The sequence below is a fragment of the Dipodomys spectabilis genome, unplaced genomic scaffold (assembly GCF_019054845.1).
Source record: "Dipodomys spectabilis isolate Male_0828 unplaced genomic scaffold, ASM1905484v1 ptg000004l, whole genome shotgun sequence".
Lineage (NCBI taxonomy): Eukaryota > Metazoa > Chordata > Mammalia > Rodentia > Heteromyidae > Dipodomys > Dipodomys spectabilis.
In genome coordinates this window covers 2,700,264-2,727,216 of record NW_024870681.1, presented here as the reverse complement: position 1 = coordinate 2,727,216, position 26,953 = coordinate 2,700,264, and the positions used below count along the sequence as shown (strand labels likewise).

Sequence of the window (26,953 nt, the reverse complement as noted above, 5' to 3'; positions counted from 1 at the left end):
CACATATGCAGAAAAAGCTGGAAGTGGTGCTGTGGCTCAAGTGGTAGAGCGCTAGCCTTGAGCTGAAGAGCTGAGGGACAGCACCCAGGCCCAGAGTTCAGGCCCCACAACCGGCAAAACAAAACAAAACAAAAAATCTGCTAGCTGGATTTGTGGAAAGTTCTGTGAACGTATGGTAGATACAAGCTAGAGCTAGATCTTAAAGATGTTGGAATGTGATATTGAAAAGTTGAAGCATTATTGGTATGATGAGAGTGGGGGGCAAAAATCTTAACTTTTCTTGAAGAAAGCACATGTATACACGTATCACATAGAGAGGTAAACAGTATATGTATAGGATCAAAATTTCTGAAGAATAGGAACAAATTTTGAGATAAGGTCTTAACTATGTAGCCCAGGCTGGTCTTAAACTTATGATCCTCCTGCCTCAGCCTCTAGACTGTTGGGATTATATGGGGGAAAAAAATCCTAAAAGATTCCTTCTGGGGAGAGGAGAGAAGAAAAAAGAAAGGTTGAATTCTTTTTTTTTTCAGGCTTGATTTACTTATTATTGTATAAAAATTATTCTTTTTTTTTTTTTTGGAGGTCCGGTCGTGGGGCCTGAACTCTGGGCCTGGGCGCTGTCCCTCAGCTTTTCAGCTCAAGGCTAGCCCTCTACCACTTGAGCCACAATGCCACTTCTGGCTTTTTTCTTTTTTCTTATGTGGTGCTGAGGAATCAAACCCAGGGCCTCTGGCATGCAAGGCAAGTACCCTACCACTGAGCCACCTTCCCAGCCCCTAAAAATTATTCTTGTATTACTATTCTTGTATAAAAATCCGATGTTGTAGCCCCAGCTGGAGCCTGGGTCCTCCACACAGAGACTCTGGGTCTTCACAAGATGGTCCATGAATTCCTGATAAGGAGATCTGGTGAACATGGTCTCTTTCCAGAGGTCAGAGGTCAGGTAACTGTAGGTCTTGAAGATGGCATCAAAGGTGGCTAAGTAGCCCAAGGTACAGCTCTTGGCTGAGGTGTAGCAGTCATGGATACTAGCCATCATCAACAGCATCTTGGGGACAGGAGTTGACACGATCCCAGTGCCTCTTGGGGTGAGGATGAGGTGCACTAGCACAGAACTGCATGGCCTGTCACCTTGCAGGGAACAGTGTGAGGCTTGCCAATCTTGTTTCCCTAGTAACCTCTCCATACAGGGAAAATGGAGAGCCTGGCCAAGAAGATGGTCCCTTGGATGCCAATGGCAACTTCCTTGTAGGACTTAACACCCAGACTGACAATGACCATTGTAATCACCAAAGGCTACAAATGTCTTGAATCTGGTGCACTGGTCAGCTCGAGTCTGCTTCTGCACGGGCATAATCTTCAACACCTCATCCTTGAGTGACCCCAGAAAGGAGTCAGTAATCCCAGACTTCTTGATGGGCAAGGAGAAAAGATAGATCTCCTCCAAAGAGTTGATCCTCATGTCCTTAACCAGGCACCCTACTTTGGTGATGGGGATCCATTCCTTGTCTTCCTTCGGCCTTGCCTCCACAGAACTCCGTGGCTGTGACCCTGGCCTCTACCATAGTCGGGACCTCGATCCTAAGGCCATTACTGAAGCCACTACGACCTCTCAAGCCTGGGCCTCCAGGTCCTGGGGTCCTTTCCGTTGTACCTGCATCATCTTGCCATTTGATATTTTTCCAGAAAAGAAGAAGCAAGGTTGAAGTCTAACTACTAATGAAGTCTAGCTACTAATGAAAAACAGTTTGCTTATTTATTTATTTATTTTTGTTGGTTGTGGGGCTTGAACTATGGGCTTGGACTATGGGCTTGGGTGCTGTCCCTCAGCTCTTCATCTCAAGGCTAGCACTCCCACTTGAGTCACAGTGCCACTTCTGGCTTTTTCTGCTTATGTGCTACTGAGGAATCGAACCCAGGGTCTCATGCATGCAAGGCAAGCACTCTACCACTGAGCCACCTTCCCAGCCCGAAAAACAATTAAAAAAAAATGCCAATACCAGGGCCTGAACTCAGCCCACTCCACCTCCCCCCCTTATTTTTCCTTGCGGCTACTGCTCTACACTTGAGTCCTGTCTCCACTTTTGGCTTTTTGCTAGTTAACTAGAGGTGAAAGTCTTTTGGATTTGTCTGCCTGGGCTGGCTCCTCAGATCTCAGCCCCTGAGGAGCTAGCATCAGTCTTGAACTTTGGGTGTACTCAGCTTTTAAAAATTTTTAAGAGAAGTGACTCCATCAGATTTAATTTTCTTTTGAATTTGTAAATGGAAGGTAGAGGTAGTCGAGGTCTGTCTGAGCTTTGGAAAATGTTCTATTGTAGGTGACAAAAGTTACTGGAGGCAAAACTAAAGTGCAGTCAGGTAGGAAAATGTGTTCACAGTGAATGACAATCCAGTGTGGTGGAAGATTGTCTGGGGAATGGGAGTGATTTTTGGTGTAGAAGAAAATGAGGGTGGAGAAAAGCCTATCATGCAGATTATTGATGGCATCTGAGAGAATGATTGTTTGATTTTTCTCTTTCTCTCACACATATATATACCCATTTTATTCTAAAGAATGCCTTTAACTATTAACAGCACTTTATTTTTATTATTAGTAGTAAAAATTTTCCAAATTTCAAGCTTTTATTTCTAGTTTGATTAAACCAGAAGATTTGATGTTTATGGTATACAAGGTGCAATTTGCTCAAGAAGAATATATTTATGTTAATGATAAGATAATTGAGTACTAAACTAAACTTGCTAGGAGACAACTTTCTGGTTCCAGCCTTGCTGCCATCAGCCTCATGACCTTCGTAAAGTGATTTAAATTTTCAAAGGCTGATTTCCTTGTTTATAAAAATCCTGAGTTTTCTAAGAGTTTAATTATACAATGACAAGAGTAGCATTATTTGTAGGCAAATAAAACTTGCTAGTACAACTTTCTCTCTATATGGCTTCATGTGTTAAATAGCTTCTAAAACTGTTTAAAAGGAGGAATAAGATAGATGTCATTCTGTTCCAGAGTTCTGACTTTTATAGAGTTTTCAAATTTGAGATCAGATTTTATTTTATTTTATTTATTTTTTGCTGGTCCTAGGGCTTGAACTGAAGGCCTGGGTGCTATGCCTGAGTCTCTTTCCATCTACCACTGGAACCACAGTGCTACTGCTGAGATCAGATTTTAAATGTGCAGTTGTTCAAGAGAAAAGAATTTCTCCTGTTTCTGATTGTGATAGGATTATAGGTGTGATTCAGTTGTAGAGAAGAACCCATCCCAATTTCTTCCCGAGTACATTAGATTCTGGTAGTAGTATTTTTTTTCTTTTTAATGTTTTAAAGCTTCCCTCCCTCCCTCCCAGGATGGGACATACCATTGAACTAAACCTTCAACCTTTACTTGCTTTCTTAAATATGTGGAGTGACTTTTTATTAAAAAATTTTAAAATTAAATCATAAATTAAAAAAAATCATTGAGTTAAATTACAGTCTAACCTGGCCTTAAAACTCTTGATCCTGCTGTCTCAGCCTCTTGAATGCTGAGATTACAGGTGTGTACTCCACAACTGTCTTAGATGTATTTATAATAATAATAATAATAATTAGTAGTAGTAGTAGTAGTGTTAGAGATCTAGTCCAATACCTTGAGCATGCTAGGTAAGCACTCTCCTACTGTACCACTGTACCACCCTAATTTTTAAATTTCTAGATAAAACTATTATTATTTTGTCTTTGTTTTGATAAGTACTCAAATAAGATGATTTTGAGGGCCAGTGGTTATTTGTAAGTCAATTAAAATTTTTTTTTCCCAAGAGTCTCTTCAATTATGAAATTGAGTAAGAGACAAGTTTGCAGATGGACCTCTCAGAAAATGACCCTTGACATAGATTTTTAGGCTGTAGCAGTTTAGCCTATATAATGCACAGAGAGGGAGGTGTGACTTTCTGAAGCTCTTCTATGAAAAGAAAGGGCCATTTTAATGGAAGCCTTCAGCAAACCAGCAACATTGCCCAATAGATACATAATAATAGCCATGTATGTGATTTTAATTTTCTTGAGCCATGGTAAAAAAGAAAAAAAAAGTAAAAAAAAACCTAGGTGAAATTAATCTCATCTCAACATGTAATCACAAAGATTAATAATGATGTATTTTACACATATACATAAATACACATGTATATACATTTTCAGTCCCTGGGTTTAGTCCCTTTTTGCATTGGGATTAAATTTAGGCTTTCTTGCTAAGCAGGTGCTCTACCATTTGAACCACATGTCTAGCCCCTTTCTGTGTTGGTTCTTTTCTTTTGTTGGTCGTGGGGCTTGAACTCTCCGCTTGGGCGCTGTCCCTGTGCTCTTCAGCTCAAGGCAAGTGCTCTACCACTTGAGCCACAGCGCCACTTCTGGTTTCCTGGTGGTTAATTGGAGATAAGAGTCTCATGGACTTTCCTGCCCAGGCTGGCTTTGAACCGCAGTCCTCAGATCTCAGCCTCCTGAGTAGCTAGGATTGTAGCTAGGATTGCAGGCATGAGCCACTGATGCCCTAAGTCTATGCTTAAAATGTATGTATGTGTGTTTGTATGTATGAATGCATATTTGAACTTGGGGCTTTTTTTTTTTTTTTTTTGGTGGATCGTGGAGCCTGAACTCTTGACCTGGGCAATGTCCCTCAGCTCTTCAGCTCAAGGCTAGTGTTCTACCACTTGAGCCACAGCACCACTTCCTGCTTTTTCTGCTTATGTGGTGCTGAGGAATCGAACCCAGGGCCTCATGCATGCAAGGCTACCTTCCCAGCCCTGAACTTAGGGCTTTTAAACGTGCTAGTCAAGCACTCCACCACTTGAAGCACTTCACACCTAGCTCCCCTCTTTCAGCTTGGTTTTATCTGTGCTGTCCCCCAGCATGGCCCTCCTTACTTCTGTTTCCCAAATAACTGGGATTACAGACATATGACCATACTTAATCTTTTTTGAGGAAGAGTCTAATTGACTTTTGCTAAGGCTGGCCTCCAACTTTGATCCTCCAACTTCTGCCTAGTATCTCCTGAAAACTTAACTAATTTAGGGAAAATATCAGCAGCTTTTATATGATTTTTGAAAGATATTGCATATAACTCCACTAGAAATGTTTTTTGATTAAAATTCTGTTTTTGAAAAAAACTAAATTCTAGAATGCTTTTCAAATGTATATTTACATAGCACATTAATGAAGGGCTTGCCTGTTTAGCTCCTTCTCTTAAGTATCACACTAATACTATGTTTATAGTAGGGTGCTTTAAAAGCTTAAAGGAAAAAAAATAGGCTACAACTCAGAGATTAGCACAGATAACATTTTGTGTGTTGTTTACAAGGCTTTTACCTGGAATGTGGGTGTGGGTGTGTTTGTAATATTAGAGTTAGGGTCATGATCACACTGTACTTACAGCTTTGTATCCTGTTTCCTTCATATAACATTACAACAGTAGATTTGGGCCATTTGTTTTGAAGGCTTTTTGATTCTGACAAGCCTATAGTTCTACCTGAAAGGAGTTATAGAGTTGGAAGACACTATAGAATCTAGTGTATCTCGTTTTATTTTTTTTTTAATGGGGAAATTGAGAACCAGAGAAGCTAAGAGATTTGTTCACTGTCATACAACTGATTGATGGCCTACCAAAATTTTTCTGCTTTATCAGAATACTTGTCCAACTAAATGTCCTTTGAAAATGAAGGACATATTCTTTATAAAAAGCATGACAGAAGAAAAACCAAAATCTCTATAAATGAAACCAGGAACAATGCATCTGGAAAAACCCTAAACAAATATTTAAAATACGTTGTTGCTTTGTGTATGCCAGTGACTCTGTATTTTCTGGTTTCATGTTCCAAGTTACAAGGTTTTATTTGAAGAACAAATCGGTCTTTTATGCCAAGTGTACTTTTGTGGTTATTTTGAGTATATCATGTACCACCTTTATTAAAAAAAACTTTTAAGTCCCAGAAATTTAAAAGAATTGTACACTGGTATATCTATAAGCTGTTCTTCAGATTAGCGTTTTGTAACTTTTCCTTTTATATGCTTTGAGGTTTCTTCTACAGAAACTAGGCTGAGGTTGAGTTTCAATTTTAGATTTCCAATGTTAAGAAATGTCTGCATACTACATCAACTAACTGTTCTATGTAATAAGTTTTGCAAAATCTCCAGCTCAAGTAGGAGCTGCAAATTTTAAATCTTGTGACTATTTTGGAGTGCTATTTATTCTCTTAATACTTAAAACAAAATTCAGTGTGAACCAAATGTGTAACTGAAACATGTACCAGTCAAAACTAAGCTTCCGCAGAATAGAAATATTCCATTCTGCAAAGTTTTCTCTTTGTGGCATATAGCTCAGGTTGGGACTTAAGGGAACATTTTCAAAATAATCCTAAAATCTAGTATCACAATTCTGTGACAGAGGACACAATTCAAGTTATTACATTGTTGAAGCTGTTAAGTTACTGCTTTTTCCTTTTAATAAATTACTCTAATATAATCACATGAGCTGATGATGTTGTGATTGGTGTCACCCAATTCACTGCTCTGTATTTCTGAGTACCAAATAATTCCTTTGTTAAACTCATTTTCAGTAAATGAACCATTGTTTCCAAAAGAGTAATGCTTATTTCTCTATATAGTACAAAAGTCTAAAAAGTAGATTCTCAAGTCTAAAATGTTACTGTTTGGAAGTGGTCAGAATCATCATTCTCTACGTATTCCCCAACTGTGCATATATGCAGCTGCTGTGTTTTTCCCCTAAGCTACAATATGAGACATTAGGTTTACTAGAAATCGAGTGACAGCCATCCTTTAAGACTGAAATGTTTTGGTTTAGATGCAAAAGGGCATGATTCTTTTGCCAACCCAGCCATTAAGTTACATAGATTTATAATGTAAATGCCTGGAGTGAAGTAGAGTTCACACTGAAATGGTTATAACAGGTAAAGAACTAGATAGGCCAGGGGCTGGGAATATGGCTTAGTGGTAGAGTGCTTGCCTAGCATGCATGAAGTCCTGGGTTTGATTCCTCAGTACCACATAAACAGAAAAGGCAAGAAGTGGCACTGTCGCTCGTGTTAAGAGTGCTAGCCTTGAGCACAGAGAGAGGCTAAGGGACAGTCAGTGCCCAGGCCCTGAGCAAGCCCCAGGACTGGCCAAGAGAGAGAGAGAGAGAGAGAGAGAGAGAGAGAGAGGGAGGGAGGGAGGGAGGGAGGGAGGGAGGGAGAGGGAGAGAAATATATAGGACATAGTTACTGCAATTTTTTTTTTTTTTTTTGGGTCTGGTCGTGGGGCCTGAACTCAGGGCCTGGGCGCTGTCCCTCAGCTCTTCAGCTCAAGGCTAGCGCTCTACCACTTGAGCCACAGCGCCACTTCCAGCTTTTTTCTTTTTGCTTATGTGGTACTGAGGAATCGAACCCAGGGCCTCAGGCATGCAAGGCAAGTGCTCTACCACTGAACCACCTTCCCAGCCCCTTGATGCATTTTTTGATGCACTTGATCAATCAGTATCCACAGATCAATTGCTTATAGTGCCTCAGCAGGAAAGACACTAAAATAAGAACACTATAATGGGTAGATGCTTGAAGTTCTAGTTACTAACATATATTAGCATGCCTCTGTAGACAGACAAACTGTAACTGTTTTTTAATTTTTAATTTTTTTTTTTTGTTGGTCATAGGGCTTGGGCGCTGTCCCTCAGCTCTTCAGCTCAAGGCGAGCCCTCTACCACTTGAGCCACAGCGCCACTTCCAGCTTTTTCTGTGTATGTGGTACTGAAGAATCGAACCTAGGGCCTCATGCATGCTAGGCAAGCACTCTACCACTAAGCCACATCCCCAGCCTGTAACTGTTTTATATATCTTAATTTTCTTTTCCTCTTAAGTGTTCATTCTCTGAAGTCAGTTTCTCTGTCTATTGTAATGCTAATGAAAACAAAAGCTATAACGGACCCTGACACATTCTCTACCCACCGAGCACTCAAAATGCTGAGTATCAGCAACTCGGGTCAGGTCTCATTTGCTTCTTCAGAGCCTAGCACAGTTTCAGGCCAGATAATGCTTGTTGTGGTTGGGTTTAAAGTTTCTTCTGCCAAGTAGCATGTAATGGTGGTTCTCAAAGACAAGAAGTACCGTCACTTGCATATTTCAAGATCCCTACTTCTTCATGCAGTAGAGAAATTTTTATGAGAGAACACTGAAGAGTGGTATTTAGATAGGCCCAAGGTGGTAGTTTTGTTTGCTTGTATTTAGGATTTTTTTAAAGAGTTAGAGCCTGAATCTAAAATAAATTCACCAATTGTATCTCTAGAAATAGCCATTTCTTTTGAAAAGAAAGTTTTGTTTATGTAGGACTGCTTTCTATAATTTATATAAAGAAGGTTCTTAAATTGTTTCAGAAGTACACCCTTTTCAATAAAGTGCTGTGATCTAATATCTGAAAAAGCATTGAGAGAGCCACTGTTTGAACTGTGTCCAAAGTCTCATGTAATACATCAAAACGTATCAAAGCAGTGTGATGATAGTGTAGAAACAAAGAAAAATCAATCTGAGCTCATTGAGCCTTGCACATGCTAGACAAGCACTCTACCACTGACCCACATCTCAGCCCCAATTAGGAATTCATTTTTATGTTTTATAAACTTCGGAAAAAATTAGTATGTGCTAGAGATCTTTAAAATTAGTAAAGAAAGAAATCATTCCACTGTTAAGCTGTGTTTCACAGAGTGTAAAATTCCAGAAAACCTGATAGCCTTCTGTGAGCAATATGAACCTGTTTCTGTACACCTGGTTATTTTGTACCTTAGTTGGGATATTCAGCAGGCAAGAAGTTAGTATAAAATGTATTATGTAAAAATTAATCCAAGTAAATTAAAGATTTAAGTTAAAAAACCCAAAACATAAGGAGAAAATATTGGTAACTTTGTAATCTTGAAGTAAAGAGCCTTTTACCTTAATTTCAAAGCAAGAACATCAGATTTGTCTGAAGAAATTTAAGATGTGTACTTAATAAAATGAACCATAAACAAAGCCCAGAAGAAGAAAATATTGGAAATATGAAAAACAAAATACAAAACTCCAAAATACATGAAAAACAAAAATTAATATTGTCAACATTTAAAGAGTTCTTTAAAATCAGTAAGAAATTTAAGGGTGAATAGCATGACAGAAAATTGACAAAAGCCAGAGAATTGAAGAAATGTAAAACATTAGATATAAAATGTTAAAGAATTCTCACTTTAATAAAAATACATAGAAATGGCATAGAAGTGGGTGCTGTGGCTCAAGTGGTACAGCACTAGCCTTGAGCTGAGGACCTTAGGGACAGAACCCAGGCCCAGAGTTCAAGCCCCATGACCAACCAAAAAAAAAGAAAGAATGAAAGAAAGAACGAAAGAAAGAAAAAAAGAGAGAAAGAAATGGCAGTGCTCGGTGGTTCTTGGCTGTAATCCTAGCTGCTTGGTAGATGGAGAGTGGGAGAATGGTTTTAGGCCAGCTCTGGCAAAAGTTTACAAGACCCTACCTCAACCACTACTTGGGACAGGTAGCTTGTGCCTATCATTCCAACTATATGGGAGGCTGAAATTGGGAGGCTAAACTGGGCAAAAGAGTTCTAGAAAGTCCATCTCAACAGAAAAGCTATGTGTATTTCTATGTACCTGGCACCCCAGCTATAGCAGAAAGCTTAAATAAGAGAAGCTCAGCTTAGGCAGGAAATGAGACCCTATCTTAAAAATAACCCTATCTTTAAAAAAAAACAAAAATCTTACCTCCAGTTAACCACCTGAAAACCAGAGTGTTGCTGTGGCTCAAAGTGGTAGATTGCTAGCCTTGAGCAAAAGAGCTCAGAGATAGAGCCCAGACCCTGAGTTTAAGCCCCAAGACCAACAAGTAATAATAATAATAATAATAACAACAACAATAACAACCAGCACCAAAAAGGATTGCATGTGTGCCTAGCAAACTGAAAACCCTGAGTTCAAACTACAATCCCTGAAACAAACAACAACAAAAACAACAGAGGGCTGGGAAGGTGGCTCAGTGGTAGAGCGCTTGCCTTGCATGCCTGAGGCCCTGGGTTCGATTCCTCAGTACCACATAAGCAAAAAGAAAAAACCCGGAAGTGGTGCTGTGGCTCAAGTGGTAGAGCGCTAGCCTTGAGCTGAAGAGCTGAGGGTCAGCGCCCAGGCCCAGAGTTCAGGCCCCACAACCGGACCCGCCCCCAGAAATGTAGAACAACCCGGAAATGTAGAAATGAAGTAACATTTTTAACCTGTTTGATTGGCATTTTAAAATAAATTATAAATGGGACTGGGATGGTGCCTCAGTAGTAAAGTGCTTGTCTCACATGCATAAGTCCCTGGGTTCGATTCCTCAGCAGAAAAAGTTAGAAGTGGGTAGAGCGCTAGCCTTGAGCTGAAGAGCTGAAGGACGGCACCCAGCCCAGAGTTAAGGCCCCACCACTGGCCCCCCCCCCAAAAAAAAAGGTTTTGTAAGTTTATTATAAGACCTAAGAAAAAGTGGAAGAGAGCAAAGGAAGTGGCATTGTTCAAAAAGAAATGTATTCATTATCTGACATGAAACTGTAACCCCTCTATGCATCATTTTTATAATAACAATAAAAAAAATTAAAAAAAAGGACCAGGAGGGTGGCTCAGTGGTAGAGTGCTTGCTTTGCATGCATGAAACTCTGGGTTCGATTTCTCAGCATCACATAAGCAGAAAAAGCCGGAAGTGGAACTGTGGCTCAAAGCGGTAGAGTGCTAGCCTTGAGCAGAAGAATTGAGGGACAACGCCCAGGCCAAGAGTTCAGGCCCCACGACTGACAAAAACAAAATAAAATAAAAAAAGAATATCACTAAAGACACATGATAGTGTCTTTATTTTTTATTTTTTTCATTTTTTTTGTACTTGTCTTGAGGCTTGAACTTAGGGCCTACATGCTATCCCTGAGCTTTTTTGCTCAAGGCTAGTTGATTTACCAATTTCAGCCATAACTCCACTACCTACTTCTTAATTTAGTGATTAATTTCCAGCATGGGCAGGAAAGTCTGTGAGACTATCTTTTTTTTTTTTTTTTTGGGGGGGGGGGGTCTGGTCGTGGGTCTGGGCGCTGTCCCTCAGCTCTTCAGGTCAAGGCTAGCACTCTACCACTTGAGCCACAGCACCACTTCCAGCTTTTTTTTTTTCTGCTTATATGGTGCTGAGGAATCAAACCCAGGGCCTCATGCATGCAAGGCGAGTGCTCTATCACTGAGCCACCTTCCCAGCCCCTGTGAGACTATCTCTAATAAACTACTTAGAAAAAGCCAGAAGTGGCGTTGTAGCACAAGTGGTAGAGTGCTAGCCTTGAGTAAAAATAAGCTTAGAGACAGCACCCAAGCCCTGAATTCAGGCCCCAGAACAGGCACACATACCAAAAACCCTTGAATCAATGTATTTTTTTTTTTTTAATCAATGTACTTTTATTTTATTTTTTGGGTCTGGACGTGGGGCCTGAACTCTGGGCCTGGGCGCTGTCCCTCAGCTCTTCAGCTCAAGGCTAGCCCTCTACCACTTGAGCCACAGCGCCACTTCCGGGTTTTTTCTTTTTGCTTAGGTGGTGCTGAGGAATTGAACCCAGGGCCTCAGGCATGCAAGGCAAGCGCTCTACCACTGAGCCACCTTCCCAGCCCCTCAATGTACTTTAAAGGCATGATTGTCCCCTCTATTCAGGCTCCTTACCCTAGAGGAAAGGCTGGAATAAAATAGGTTAAGTATAAAAATGCTCCTTCTCCAGTGAACTTTTTGTGGTATCCATGATAGCATCAAAAATATTTGTGGTGTTTCCTACTGTTTACCCAGCCTTTTTTTGGGGTGGTGGTGTGTGTCATAGGGCTTGGGTACTGTCTCTGAGCTCTTTTGCTCAAGGGTAGTGTTGTATTGCTTGGAACCACAGCACCACTTCCAGTTTGGGGGAGGTTAATTGGAGACAAGAGTCTCACATACTTTTCTGCCTGGTCTGATTTCAAACCACGATCCTCAGATCTCAGCCTACTGAGTAGCTAGCTTTACAACAGGCCTAAGCCACCAGTGCCTGGCTTTACCCAACCTCTTTGTATATCTAACTTTTAGCTGAGTTTGGAGGAGTGTCATTTTAGGGAAATTGGGAGTTGAATACTTACTTGAATACTTACACTTATTAGCTGCATCATCAGGTAAATCCTTAGTAAAATGCTTCAAGAATGTGGTATATGAGAGGCATTGTTTGAACCAATTTTTTTTTTCTTTTTTTCTTTTTTTTTTTGTCGGTCGTGGGGCTTGAACTCTGGGCCTGGGCGCTGTCCCTCAGCTCTTCAGCTCAAGGCGAGCGCTCTACCACTTGAGCTACAGCGCCACTTCCGGTTTTCTGGTGGTTTATTGGAGATAGGAGTCTCATGGTCTCTCCTGCCCGGGTTGGCTTTGAACCGTGATCCTTAGATCTCAGCCTCCTGAGTAGCTAGGATTACAGGGGTGAGCCACCAGCGCCCGGCTGTTTGAACCAATTTAAAATAAACTTCCAGACTGAGGTTGTTGAGATTTGGGAGATGAAATACTAGTTTTTCCAATTTCAGTGTTGTAACATTCTATAATTATATGAAATATATTTAAAAAGAGTCTTTTGGCTAGAGGCAGATTTTCAAAAAGGCTTTTTTTGGGGGGGAGGGGAGGCACTAGGTTTGAACTTAGAGCCCCATGTCTAAGCAATTCTACTATTTGCCCCCAGGTTGAAAAGACATGTTTTAATAAATAATGTAGTGGGGGGAGGTGGGGGGAGGATGGGATGGGAAGGGAAAAAAGGAGGAGGCTACAATGCTTGATAAGAAATGTACTCATTATCTTGCCCATGTAATTGTAACCCCTCTGTACAGTATTTTCACAATAAAAAAGATTAAAAATTAAAAAAATAATGTAGAATGATCCCAGAGATGTTCTTTCTAGTAACTTTAAGTTAGGAACCAACAGTACTAGTGAGGAAAGTAACATTCAATACCACTGAGTTTCTAACTTGATTGAAAGTTACATGCTATCACCTGGTTTGTGGGATCTAGCTAGGTGGTAAGACCTAACTGCATGTGTCCTGAATAGCATGGATATGAAGTCCTGATAAGGACCCATGTTCCTTAAAAGTAGAAACACAACTTTTATTTCTTTACAAAATTTATTTTGTGGTTATAATGTAGGAGAGACAAAGGGATCATTTCATCCAGAATACTTAGTAATTGATGACTCTAAATTTTGGTTTTGCTCTAACAGGGCATAACAAGTTTGTTTAAAGTAGTATGAAGCCAGGCGCCGGTGGCTCATGCCTGTAATCCTAGTTACTCAGGAGGCTGAGATCTGAAGATCACGATTTGAAGCCAGTCTGAGGTCCCTGTGAGACTTTTAGCTCTAATTAACCACTCAAAAACCAGAAGTGGCACTGTGGCACAAGTGATGCTAGACAGGTAGCCTTAAGCACAAAGAGGCTCAAGGATAGTGCCTAGCCCTGAGTTCAAGCCCCATAACTTACAAAAAAAAAGTGGTATGAAATTAATTTTTTTAAAGGCTATGTAATTTAGAGAGAGAGGTTTGCAAGGTAATGCCTATTAACTGTATAAATATGAATTAGACACTGAAACTTCAAAAGGGAATGTTAGGTAAAGAGTTATAGAGGTGGTTGGCTTTTTTTTTTTCTTGGTTGGTCGTGGGGCTTGAACTCTGGGCCTGGGCGCTGTCCCTCAGCTCTTCAGCTCAAGGCCAGTGCTCTACTACTTGAGCTACAGTGCCACTTCCGGTTTTCTGGTGGTTTATTGGAGATAGGAGTCTCACAGTCTTTCCTGCCCGGGCTGGCTTTGAACCGCTATCCTCAGATCTCAGCCTCCTGAGTAGCTAGGATTACAGGCGTGAGCCACTAGCGTCTGGCTGTGGTTGGCATTTTTTATATGGTTCTTAGAATGGTGATATCAGTCTTAATTCTGAATATATGATGAGTGTGTGTGTGTATGTGTGTTGTGTGTGTGTAGACAGAAGAGAAAGATCCTTACCTTTTAAAAGTCAACTTAGAATTGTATAGTGTTTTAAGTAAAGCTTCTTAAATTTACTCAGTTGTACTCTGATTGACTTGGATAATGAAGAAAAGTTTAATATTAAAGGTATGTGTGCAATAGCTTGAGTCATACAAAGTGTGGGCTAGATAACTTACCAAAGTTATTGAATGAAGAGAGAGAGGTAACTATTTTTTGTATTCAGGTCACTTGCTGGGTGCCAGTGGCTCACACCTGTAATCCTAGCTACTCAGAAGGCTGAGATCTGAGGATCAAGTTTTGAAGCCAATCCAGGCAAGAAAGTTTGTGAGACTCTTATGTCCTACTCAGAAAAGGCCGAAAGTGGCATTGTGGCTCAAGCAGTAGAGCACTAACCTTGAAAAAAAGAAGCTTAAGAATAGTACCCAGGACCTAAGTTCAAGCCCCAGTATGGGGTGGGAGTCACTCTTATCCTTTTTTGTTTATTATAGCTCTAAGTAAATCCACCAGTAAACATGTGTGCATATTATGTCTGGTAGTAACATACGTGTTTTAAAGTTTAGTATGGCATCCAAGAGGAAAAACAGTTTAAAATGGAGGATGATTTATTTATACATACATTTGTTGTTGTTGTTTGGGGTCTTTGTTTTTTTGCCAGTCCTGGGGCTTGAACTCAACGCCTGGACACTGTCCCTGAGCTTCTTTTGCTCAAAGCTAGTGCTCTACCACTTGAGCCACAGCGCCACTTCTGGCTTTTTCTGTGTATGTGGCACTGAGGAATCGAACCCATGCTAGGCAAGCACTCATGCATCCTAGGCAAGCACTCTACCACTAAGCCACATTCCCAGCCCCTTGATTTTTGTTTTTGACACAGGGTCTTGCTGTGTGGACTAAGATGGTTTTGCTCTCCTCATTTTTCTGCCTCGTCCTTCCAAGTGCTGAGATTATAGGCATATAATACCGCTCCCTGCTATATATATTTTATTTCTACAGTCTGTTTTTCTCATCTCATTTCTCAAGGTTTGGGTTTTAAAAATAATACATTTTATTGAACCTCTATTCTAAAAATATTTGCTGAATGGCCCACTTGAAGAGAAAATAATTTTGTAGAATAAAAGTGTTTTTTTTTTTTTTAAATGTTGTTTGTTTTTATACTACATAAAGCTTATTCCTAATTCCTGTCCACAAAGATGTTTCTGGAGTTAAATCAGTAGAAATTTTATTCTCTTACACTCATAAAAGTTTAGTTAGGGCTGGGAAGGTGGCTCAGTGGTAGAGCGCTTGCCTTGCATGCCTGAGGCCCTGGGTTCGATTCCTCAGCACCACATAAGCAAAAAGAAAAAAGCTGGAAGTGGCACTGTGGCTCAAGTGGTAGAACACTAGCCTTGAGCTGAAGAGCTGAGGGACAGCACCCAGGCCCAGAGTTCAGGCCCCACAACCGGAACCTCTCCCCCCCCAAAAAAGTTAATAATACGGAACAGCTGGGCACCAGTGACTCACACCAGTAATCTTAGTTACTCAGGAGGCTAAGACCTGAGGATCATGGTTCAAAGCCAGCCCAGGTGGAACGTCCTCCCTCCCACTCTCTCTTTCTTTTTTGGGAGGTGGTACTAGAGGTTTAAAACTCAGGGCTTCACAACTTGCTAGACTAGGCAATACCTCCAAGCCTCTAAAGAGTCTTTTCTTTAGTCCTTTAAATAGTTGAAGTAGCTGTATATTTTAGTTAAGTAGTTTAGTTAATATCCATAGTTAAGATGTCAAAAACAATCATCTGAACCTAACTAGAGAACTTTAGGGCATTTTATTTATGATATGGATAGTAATGTAAATTACTTTATAGATTAGTAGAAGCCAGGAAAGATGGCTGTAATACAGGAGGTGACCAAGTATTCAGAGAGACTGATAAAATAATAGACAGAAATCCACAAGCAGAAATTTAGTAGAGAGAAGTGTAAAGATCTGAATTTGACATCTTTGGAAAGTTAGTGAACATTTGTGGAAGATGTGTATACTTTGTGCATTAAGGGTACACCGGGAGCAAAGTTGGTATAGTAAAATGAGGGAGACAGACATGAAACATTTTTTTAAGTGCTCAGTCTATTGAGAGTCTACCTAAATTTACATTCTGCTGCATATTATTGCGGCATGGTTTTAGGCAAGTTGCTTTACAGCGTTATGCCTCAGTTTCCTTTTTTATAGAGTAGAGATTGTAATAGTACCTGTCAGCTAAGGATTAGCTGCTTTTATTATGTATTAGCACTTACCATCATTGTTCTATAGAGAGAAATTGTGAATATCATACCTAGTCTAATGAGTGAGGCCTTGGCACAGTCCCTACCTGGAAGAAATGTGTACTTGAATATTTGTAAGCAAATTTCAATTAAGATGTATATACACTGGATTCTTACTGTGGGAAGCCATAGATGGGATACCCAGAGCCTCAGCTTCAGCTTATACAATTCGAAGGGGCATTTTTTTATAGCATTATGTTGTGAATGGTTCCTTTGAAGTTCTGAGGGGAATTTTTGTAGTTGAACTAATCAGAGGAGTGACATGAGTTAAATTTCGATGATAGGGTCAGAGGATGAAGGAATAGTACATCTCAAGTGGAATTTTATATATAAAGTCACAGACACTTGAGAGATGACACTGTGTTTGGGGACTTGGAATTTGTTCATTAAAGCTAGAGTGTAGAACGAGGGAGAGCGATTGTTAAGAAATGAGAATAACATTTAAACAGAATTAAAGTGATTGGATTTCTCTTCATAGGTGGCACAGGCAGTACTAAGAGGATGGACTGAGCTGTATAGGCTAGCTAGTGCTTTTCATGTTGGGACACAGACTTTATTACAAATTGATGAGTTAAATATATACTTTCTTATCTCATTTCTTGCACAAGTCCCATCTCTAGAATTTAGAAATTTGAATGGCAGTTTATGGTTAATGGCTTGTGATCTTTGCTGAGCCTTCAGTGTTCTCTGGCAGTTCTTACACTTGTCTGAAGTCAGTTCTTTTCTCCGCTGCTTCCTCAGCTATTTCAGACCTCCAACATTCTCTTCACAAGTCCGACCAACTCCACCACTTCCTTACTGTCTACAGATGACTTCATCTTCTGTTTTATGGAGACAAGGTTGCAGGAACTGGGTAATTTCTGTTTCACCCATAGACATATTTAGTCTCTTGGATTTGGGGATTGGGAGAGACTTTTGGTCTAGCTCATCTTTTTTTTTTTGTGGGTAGTGGGGCTTGAACTCTGGGCCTGGGCACTGTCCCTCAGCTCTTCAGCTCAAGGTGAGAGTGCTCTACCGCTTGAGTCACAACGCCACTTTTGGTTTTCTGGGGGTTAATTGGAGAGAAGAGTTGCACAGACTTTCCTGCCAGGGCTAGCTTTGAACAGTGATCCTCAGATCTCAGCCTCCTGAGTAGCTAGGATCACAGGCATGAGCCACCGGTGCCTGGCTCATCTTTTTTTTTTTCATGTTTTGACTTTTAAAATAAAGTAGTTGTAGGAAGGAGTTGCTATTCAACAAAACAATTTATGAATACAATGTGTCTTAATGTCACCCCTTTCACCATTCTCACCCATTCCTCCCAACCCACCCCTAATCTCTTTTTTCTTTCAGTTTCAACCTCAGCCTTTCACCGTGCTGTCCCCTAATTGCTCACAGCTTGCCCCTAAATTCAGCCTTCATCTTTTGGAGTGCTAACCTAACTAACTTCTCTTCACAGCCAAGTTGTCTTCAGTCATTATTTTATATTTCTTCTTTTCTCATTTATCCTTATTCAGAGCACACAGATTTTATACATACTGTGCAGTCATACTTCTCTGACAGAAATGACCAGTGAGCTGTCACTAACCATTTGGACCTGATTCACTGGACACATTCCATTCATCTGACCTATGTTGCATGTATAATAGTTTGTTTACATTGTAATCAGAAGTTTTAACTTAAAATCTCACTTTTTAAATTTTGTGCTGGGGTTTGAACTCAAGAGTTTGAGCTCTCATTTGGTTGGCACTCTTACCACTTTAAGCTATGCTCTGATGTTCTGATGGATGGAGTGTCTCTAACTTTTCTGCTCTGTCTGGTTTTGAACCTCAATCCTTTCGATCTTAGCTTCCTGAGTAATCAGGATTACAGGTGTGAGCCACTGGCATCCATCCAATCTTTTTTTTTTTTTTTTGCCAGCCCTGGTGTTTGAACTCAGGGCCTAGGCACTGTCCTTTTGCTCAAGGCTAGCACTCTACCACTTGAGCCACAGTGCCACTTCTAGCATTTTCATAGTAGTTATTGGAGACAAGAGTCTCGTGGGGACTTTTCTGCTCAGGCTAGCTTCGAACTATGATCTTCAGATCTCAGCCTCCTGAGTAGCTACGATTACAAGCATAAGCCACCAGCGCCCAGCTGTTTTCTTATTAATGTAATACTAATGCAGCTGCTACTTTTAAAAGTTAGCTGTAAAATTACACGTGTAATTTACATGAAACAGAATGTACAAATCTTAAGTATCCATTTTGATCAGTTTTTACATAGTCAGCACTCAGTCAAGCAACATTTGCATCATATTTCAGCCAGATTTCAATCAGGATTTCATCATTCCAGGAAGTTTACCTCGGTGAATTCTGCATGCATCCCCCTCCAGATGCACCAGGCAACCATTGCTTTGGTTTTTGTCATCTCTGGCTAATGTTTCCTTTTCTTAGATTTTATATATATTACTGAATCATATTTCAATGTCTGAATATAGCACAACTTATCTATCTTTGTGTTGTTTCCAGTTTTAGGCTATTCTTATGTAAGTCTCTTGGCGGATACTTATTTTCTGGGTATAAAAAACATGTAAATGTGGAATTGCTGGGTTGTAGAATTGATATATATTTAGCCGCATTAAAACTGCCAAGCAGTTTTTCAAAGTGGTTTTTACCATTTGCGCTACTATCCCAAAGATGAAGTTTCAGTTATCTGTATGATACAAGTTTTTTAATGTATGTAGACAATTTAGTCTGTGTGAAATGGTCTCTCATTTTACTAATAATTTTGCATTTGTGTGGTAACTTGTGTTTGTTGGCCATTGCTTTGTCTTTTTAAAATTATTAACTTACATTAGTTATACAAAAGAGGATTTTATTGCTGGTGTGTCTTTTTTGTATTGTTTTTGCAGCACTGCAGTTCTGCTTTGTAGTAGGTGCTCTATCACTTGAGCCATGCTCCCAGCCTAGTATGTTTTTGTTAAAATGTCTATTCAAATCCAGTCACCTGTAGCTTCATCTATAATCCTACTTATGTAGGAGGCTGAGATCTGAGGATTGCGGTTCAAAGCCAGCCTGGGCAGGAAAGTCCATGAGACTCTTACCTCCAATTAACTACCAGTGCCCAGGCTCTGAGTTCAAGCCCCACAAACAACCAAAAAAAAAAAAAGTCTATTTAAATTTCTGTCCAACTCAAAAAATTGACCTGTTACTACTGTTGTTACTATTAGTATACTATAGGAGTCTTAATGGATTTTTTTTCCCTGCAAAACAGTCTGTTGTCCATAGTATATTACTTGACTTTTCATCATCTTTTTAAAAAATCTCAGGTAGTGGGGTTTCATTTGTAGGCCTTGTGCTTGTTAGGAAAGTGGTCTCCCATTTTGCTTTAATTAGCACTTTTTGCCCTGACTATGGCAGTCCCAGATTTTGATCTTCTTACTTTTGCCTCCTCATAGCTGGGCTTACAAGTTTGCATTCCCAGCCTCATCTTGATAATGGTATCTTTTGATGATGTTTATTTTGGTCTAGAGACATGGCTCAGGTGGTATACTTGGCTTTGAACCCTAGCACTGCAAAAAAAAAAAAAAAAGGAAAGAAAGAAAAGGAAATAAAAGAATTCTTATTTTGGAGAAACTAAATTATCAACTTTTTTTTTTTTAATGGGGGGCTTGAACTCAGGGCCTGGGCACTGTCCATGAGCGTTTGCACTCAAGGCTAGTGCTCTACTACTTTGAGCCACAGCAATACTAGTTTTCTGGTGGTTAATTGGAGGTAACAGTTTGATGGACTTTGCTGTGTAGGATCGCGGCTTTGAACTGCAGTCCTCAGATCTTAGCTTCTTGAGTAGCTAGGATTATAGGCATGAGCTACCCAGCTAATTTATCAACTTTTTAAAAATTGCCAATGCCTTTTTGGTTCAATATAAGAAATCTTTGCCTACCCCTAAGGATATGGAAATATTTCCCTATCTTTTTTTTTTTTTTAAAGTTTATAGTTTCAGTTTTTATGTTCAGGCCAGTTTCTAGCTCACTAATTTCTGTAAGGGTTTGAGTTTTTGGTTGAGGATTTTTTTTTTCCTCTTTATACTGATAACTGGTTTTCACACTTTGGTGTTAAAAGACTTACTGAATAACTATGATCTGCTGTGGAAAATCATTTCCCTGTATAAATATAGTGTAATTCTAGACTTACTCTGTTTCATTGGTCCCTTTAGTCTATTGTTGATGCCATGTTTTCTTGATTATTATACTTTAGGATGGGATTTCCCAGTTTTAGCACTATTGACATTTTGTACTTGATAATCCTTTGTTATGGGAGGCTTGTGTATTATCAAGTGTGCAGCATCCTGGACCTCTACACTGTAGATGCTATAGCATCTCTTTAGTTGTAACAACTAGTTACTCATTATTTCCATCCACATGCCAAACAAAAATCAACTTTGCTTGAGAATCACTGAGGTGAAGCTAACTTGAAACCTGAGAACTTGAAACAATTTCTCTTAATTTTTTTGTTCTCATTTAAAAAGTGTCTTCACTTTTCAGGAAACTTCATTTTCAAATCGTTATTGAATTAGTCAATTTCTGTTTAAAAATCTGTATCAGGAAAGTGATAAGTCTGTAAATCAAATAGAAGAAATACAACCTCTTAAATTGTTTGCACCTAGTCTTTAGCTTGCTTAGGAGTTTTTGTCTTGAAAGAGTGAACACATTTTGTTTATTGGCAGATATTTCCCATTGTTCAATACCATTTTAAATAATATTTTAAATCTTTAAAAAATTTTATAGTAAGGTGATGTACAGAGGTGTTACAGTTACATAAGTAATTATTTTTAATTTTATTGCCCAGTGAATTGACAGGCCCTCCTGTACTGTCCCCAGTCTTCCACTCAGTTAAGGCTCTTGTGGCTGATTCCTGTATGAAGGTTCCATGAAAAAGAATCTGCACACTTGGTACAGACTCTGGAACTCTAGAGCTCTTCAGATTTCTAAGTAATCAAGGAGGCTGGAGGTTTGGCTCCGAAGCGAGAATGCCTGCCCAGCAAGCACAAGGCCCCAAGTTCAAGCCCACTACCACAAAAAGCAAGCAAACAAAACTTCAGCAGATTTCTAAGTAATCAAGCTAATTATTTTCAGCTAATGAAAGGTTGGTAAAAGGTTTTGTTGGTGTCTCCTTACCCCTTCCAGTGGCCACTGTGTTCTTCTCTGTTGTTCCTTAGGGAGAAAAAGGTTTTGGAGTATTTTCTCTCCTTAGCAAGCATTTGTCTCTTTTTTAGAATTTAGTTCATTTACGTTCTTTGAGCCTTGAACTTTTTTTTTTTTTTTTTGGTCGGTCGTGGGGCTTGAACTCTGGGCCTGGGCGCTGTCCCTCAGCTCTTCAGCTCAAGGCGAGCACTCTACCACATGAGCTATAGCACCACTTCCGGTTTTCTGGTGGTTTATTGGAGATAGGAGTCTCATAGTCTCTCCTGCCCAGGCTGGCTTTGAACCGCGATCCTCAGATCTCAGCCTCCTGTATAGCTAGGATTACAGGCGTGAGCCACCAGCGCCCGGTGAGCCTTGAACTTTTTGTGTCCAGCCACCTAACCACCAGCAAACAGAAACTATGATTTTGTTTTTGACTTAATCTTTTTCTTTTTTTAAAGAAAACTTGTCTATTTCTTTATCCTAACAAAGTGCTTAATCAGTTAACCAGTTTCCTTTCTTTCCTATACATTTCTGTATGCTTCTATTTTGTGTGTCTCTGGTAAACACTGTATACTTTGTTGTTTCAATCTAGTTTGAGTCGTTTTCAATGAAACCTATCTGTCTTGAGTAAAGTCATGCTACTGGGACATACTGGTTTCATGTCATTCCTCATATACCCAGATCCCTTTTATACAATGGCAAATTATTTACATTTTATCTACATATATCATCATCCTGTATACTTTATTATTTGTTTTGTTTGCTTGTGTCCTGTTTTGCTTTTTTGAGACAGGACTTCACTATGTAGCCCAGGTCGACCACAGAACTTGAAATCCCCCTGCCTCATCCTTCTAAATGTTGGGATTACAGTTGTGTGCTACCATGCCCAATTTTCTTTAGACTATGTAGAAAGTTAATGGTATGTAAATAATTGTTACATTATCTTGGTAATTATAACAATCTGTATTTGTACACATTTAGTACAGGTACAGGGCTTGTTTTTGTTTTTGTATTTTTTTTCCTCGCGTTTTTTCAGTCTTAAGTGTAGTTGAATTCCCCTTCTGTGGAGCCCATGGGTATTGAGGGCTAACTGTACTAGTATTTTTAAATCTATTTTCTACCATCTTACTTGTATATTTTGTATGTTCTGCTTTTTGCAATTTTCTCTTTGTCTTCTCATGAGTTGCTTGAGATTTTTCACACCTTATTTGGTTCTGTTAGTTGCCCTAGATTTAACATGCATATTAAAAGTTCACAGGTAACAAATACTGTTTATTTTTTAATTCTCCTGGTCTATTTTTAACAGTCTTATATTCCTTCATTGTAGTTCTCTGCTGTATTTTGCATTTTTGTGTCTTCATTCTTTGTTGATCTAGTTCTATAATTGTTCATGAAGTGGACTCAAAGGTGCTAGTTTCTTTTCTCTAGTGATTAAAAAAAATTATGTGGTCATGATCATTGGAACTTTATTTTGTATAATTTTCTGAGACTGTAAATTAAGACATCTTTTCCCCCCAAAGATGATTTGAGTGTCTGGGTTGCCACCTACTTTTTTGTTGTTGTTGGTTGTGGAGCCTGAACTCTGGGCTGGGTGATGGCTGTCCCTCAGCTCTTCAGCTCAAGGCTAGCACTCTATCATTTGAGCCACAGCGCCACTTCCGGCCTTTTCTGCTTATGTGGTGTTGAAGAATCGAATCCAGAGCCTCATATGTGCAAGGCAAGCACTCTACCACTGAGCCACCTTCCCAGTCCCTGCCACCTATTTTTAAATAAATACTTGACTTGGATTTTTCAGGCCAGACAACTAGGGTGAATTCCACCATCCCTGTCTTCAAACTTGCAGTTATGAATTCATACTGGAGACCTTTCTGTTTTATTGTTCTATCAAGAACCAAAGCTAGTAGTGACCTCCATTCCCATGATCTCTTTCTGCAGAATGAGCTTTTTTTTTTTTTTTTTTTTTTTAATTTTAGCCACTAAAAATGCAGCCTTTTAGGGGGTCTGGGCATATTTATAAAGCTGCTGTTAATCTAGTCTGTTTTCTTGCTAGAGTCTAAAGTGGTTTCTTGACATCTCAGTAAATAGTCTATTAAAACCTAGACTTTTGGGGCTGGGAAGGTGGCTCAGTGGTAGAGTGCTTGCCTCGCATGCATGAGGCCCTGGGTTCAATTCCTCAGCACCACATAAGCAGAAAAAATTGGAAGTGGCACTGTGGCTTAAGTGGTAGAGTGCTAGCCTTAGGCTGAGGAGCTGAGGGACAGCACCCAACCCGAGTTCAAGCCCCACAATGAACAACAACAAAACAAACAAACAAACAAAAAAAAAACCCTAGACTTTTGTCTACCAAGAATTGGCTTACGGCTGCAAGGAAAAATGGCTGTTGTGTACACATGCTTGTGAATCTGTCCTCCAAGAATTCCTTTGTTTTTTCTCAAGTTCAGCCATCTCCTTCTAAAATATGTTTTATCTAGAATCCCTAGGCGTATTTACACTCTATCTTACTTATATATTTTTTATTTATTTATTTTTTTTATTTTTGGGTCCAGTTGTGGGGCCTGAACTCTGGGCCTGGGCGCTGTCCCTCAGCTCTTCATTCAGCTCAAGGCTAGCACTCTACCATGAGCCACAGCGCCACTTCCGGCTTTTTTCTTTTTGCTTATATGGTGCTGAGGAATCGAACCCAGGGCCTCAGGCACGCAAGGCATGCGCTCTACCACTGAGCCACCTTCCCAGCCCTGTCTTACTTATATTTTATATTCATTGCGTATTTGGAAATTACCTTGAAGCTGTTTTTGAAATTTGACAAGATATATTATGAAGGGAAAAAATAAAATCCATATTCAGTCTTGTCTCCAAGCTTGGAGTGTCCACCCCACTCCTGGCTTCCATGAGTTCATCCTCTTTTACATTTACTTCTTTGTGCTGCTTTTGAAGGTATTCCTCCCTTCTGGCTCAACTTTGGCCTCTATTGAGACAGAATGACTTGCTTTCTTATATTTGTTTCCATTCTTTCTAAATGTATATTATTCTTAAAGGAGAGATATCCCAGTAGCCACAAAGGTAAAGGATTTTATTTATCTCTATGTCCTTCACACATAAGTCATTCTCTAAAATTTATTGAATCAAGTTCTCCAAATCTTTATAACCAGCTTCTTTTTCTTCTATTTTATTTTCCTTATTGAGTTGTACAAAGGGGTTTCAGTTACATAAGTCAGGTTATAAGTACACTGCATCTTACTTATTGTTACCCCTTATATTGTATAATCAACTCTTGAAATTTTACACTTCTGTCTATGACTGTTACAACTTAATTTTCTGTTGGTTTTCAGAAAATAACTTTTTAGATTATTTGTTTATTTATTTTTGTCAGTGGGGCTTGAACTCAGGGCCTGGGTCTTGTTCTTGAGCTCTTTAGCTCAAGACCAGTGCTCTCCCACTTTGACCCACAGTTCCACTTTCATTTTTTGAGTAGTTAATTGGAGATAAGAGTCTCAGGCACTTTCCTGCCTGGGCTGCCTTTGAACTACGATCTCAGCCTTCTGAGTAGCTAGGATTACAGGCATGAGCCACCAGCACCCAATTAAACAGTAACTTTTAAAGCAATGAAAGCTCATTCAGCATCTTGAAGGAGATAATTTTATGTGAAATTTGGTAAATTGCTTAGGCTAGTCATGTTAAGAAGGGACTAAGAATGATTGACGTGTTTTCTGTCTTGCAACCTCCAGAGGGCCTAGGATGGTATCATTTTGGAAACTGGAGATTTACATACTGATTCTAAATCTTACCTCATTTTAAAATTATGTATTTTGTGCTTGAAACATCAAGTGCAAATTTTGTCTTTAACTATTCAATGTATGTAAGCTGGCCTGGAACTTGTCACCTCCTGCCTTTCCCTGGAAAGTGCTGAGATGGTTACTTTTTTTTTTTTTTTTTTTGCCGGTCGTGGGCCTGAACTCTGGGCCTGGGCACTGTCCCTCAGCTCTTCAGCTTAAGGCTAGCGCTGTACCACTTGAACCACAGCACCACTTCCGGCTTTTTTCTTTTTTCTTTTGTGATGCTGAGGAATTGAACCCAGGGCCTTATGCGTGCAAGGCAAGCACTCTACCACTGAGCCACCTTCCCAGCTATTTAAAGTTTTTAAGTGGAGAACCTTCCCAAAGGACCTTGATTATTGTATGGATAGGTGGATGAGTACAGGTCTTGTGTTGTGTTGTATGAATTTAAGTACATTTCTATGATGAATTATATAGTAATTCTGTTATGTATAGTACTTACAATAAATAAAAGTGATCTAAGGAACTTTGGGTGTCCATGGGAGAAGTTGATTTTATAAATACGTCCCTTCTGCTCTCATCTTTTCATATATTTTCATATATTTGTACTTAATACAGGGAAAAATAATTACGTAGTAGGACATAAAAAGGGAGGTGAAAAGAATGCCCAGGAGATGGTACACATAGGCTGGGTCATCTAATGTGGAGAAAATACAGATCAGATATTGGAGGTTGAGAGGTGTTCACAGTGCTCAGAGAAGCGTATTTCTCATGGAAAGAATGTTTTTCTTTTTTTCTTTTGTCTGTCATGGGGCTTGAACTCTGGGTTGGGCACTGTCCCTGAGCTATTCAGCTCAAGGCTAGGGTTCTACCACTTGAGCCACAGCACCACTTCTGGCTTTTTTTATGTGGTGCAGAAGAATAGAACCCAGGGCCTTGTGCATACGAGGCAAACACTCCACCACTGAGCCACCTTCCCAGCCCGAAGAATGGTTTTCTTTTCTTTTTCTCTTTTTTTTTGTCGGCTGTGAGGATTGAACTCTGGGTCTGGGCACTGTCCCTCAGCTCTTCAGCTCAAGGCTAGTGCTCTACCACTTGAGCCACAGCACCACTTCCAGCTTTTTCTGCTTATGTGGTGCTAAGGAATGGAACCCAGGGCCTCATGCATGCAAGGCAAGCACTCTACCACTGAACCATCTTCCCAGCCCACTACTTCTGTTTTTTTATGTAGTTTATTGGAGATAAGAGTCTTACTGACTTTCCTGTCCAGGCTGGCTTTGAACCATGATACTCAGATCTCAGCCTCCTAAGTAGCTAGAATTACAGGCATGAGCCACCGGTGCCCAGCAAGAATGTTTTTCTTAAGGACACTTTCGAGCCAGGCACTGGTGCCTCACAACTGTAATCCAAGCTGCTCAGGAGGCTGAGATCTCAGGATTGCAGCTCCAAGCCAGCCTGGGCAGGAAAGTCCATGAGATTCTTACCTCCATTTAACCACCAGAAAACCAGAAGTGGTGCTGTGTCTCAAAGTGGTAGAGTGCTAGCCTTCAGTACAAAAGCTCATGGACAGTGCCCAGGCCCTGAGTTCAAGCCCCATGACCAACAAAATAAATAAATAGAAATAAAAAGCCAAAAGACAAGCCAGGTGCTGGTGGCTCACACTTATAATCCTAGCTACTCAGGAGGCTGAGATCTGAGGATCACGGTTCAAAGCCAGCCTGGGCAGGAAAGT

At 39.9% G+C, this 26,953-nt stretch overlaps 1 protein-coding gene and 1 pseudogene across 1 annotated transcript in view; one reads left to right on the top strand and one right to left on the bottom strand.

The window, feature by feature from the left end:
- The window catches only part of Nlk (nemo like kinase), a 144,248-nt gene that overhangs the window by 10,025 nt on the left and 107,270 nt on the right, over window positions 1-26,953 (top strand). The gene's annotated exons all lie outside the window — the stretch shown is intronic.
- Window positions 787-1,666, bottom strand: LOC122120198 (annotated as a pseudogene).